Source organism: Chinchilla lanigera, unplaced genomic scaffold, assembly GCF_000276665.1.
Source record: "Chinchilla lanigera isolate Chin_1 unplaced genomic scaffold, ChiLan1.0 scaffold00015, whole genome shotgun sequence".
NCBI classification, from domain to species: domain Eukaryota; kingdom Metazoa; phylum Chordata; class Mammalia; order Rodentia; family Chinchillidae; genus Chinchilla; species Chinchilla lanigera.
The window spans coordinates 4,021,230-4,022,187 of record NW_004955416.1 but is presented as its reverse complement, the minus strand read 5'-3'; positions in this window follow the sequence as shown (position 1 = coordinate 4,022,187).

Sequence of the window (958 nt, the reverse complement as noted above, 5' to 3'; positions counted from 1 at the left end):
GACTTCTGTCTAGGACATATAAAGAATTAAAAAAAATCAGCCCCCCCCCCCCAAATTCAAAGACCCAATCCAAAAATGGGCATCTGAGATGAATACACACTTCTTGAATGAAGAGATACTAATGGCAAATAAACACATGAAAAAATGTTCAATGTCATTAGTCATTCGAGAAATGCAAATTGAAAGAACACTGAGATTCCATCTCACCCAAGAAAGAATGGCTATCATCAAAAAATCAACCAATAACAAATGCTGGAGAGGCTGTGGGGAGAAAGGAACTCCACTCCACTGCTGGTGGGAGCGTAGATTGGTGAAACTACTGTGGAAATCAATTTGGAGATTCCTCACAAAACTAGGATTCAAAGTCCCACTTAACCCAGTTTTTCCCCTTCTGTGTATTTTCCCAGAAGAATGAAGACATCATACCACAGCAATATATGTGTACCCACATTTATAGCAGCACAATTTGTTATAACTAAATCTTGGAAACCACCCAGATGCCCACCCACTGAGGAATGGATACAAAATTTGTGGTATTTTTATACAATGGAGTTTTATTCAGCTATTAAAAAAGATAAACTTTAGGCTTTTGTAGGCAAATGGATGCAACTAGAGACCATACTCATAAGTGAAATAAATTGGACCCACATATATAAACATCATACTGTCTCCTAGGTGTGGGAACCTGAAAGACTAGGTAAAACAAAATGTACAATACATGATAGGAAAAGGAAAGAAATTGCTCGAAGGAAGGAACGACTGGGATGAGGGAAAGACGAAAAAAGAAAGAAGGCAAAATATAAATATATACATGAATATCTGCAAGATATTCTGTATTGCTGATGTCTGATGGTGTACTGAAATGAACAGTTAATGCTCACAATTTTTTATGTTCTGATCGACTTTGCATGCTTATGTCTGGTGGTCTGAGTAACTGATTTGAAAGTAACAATATGCA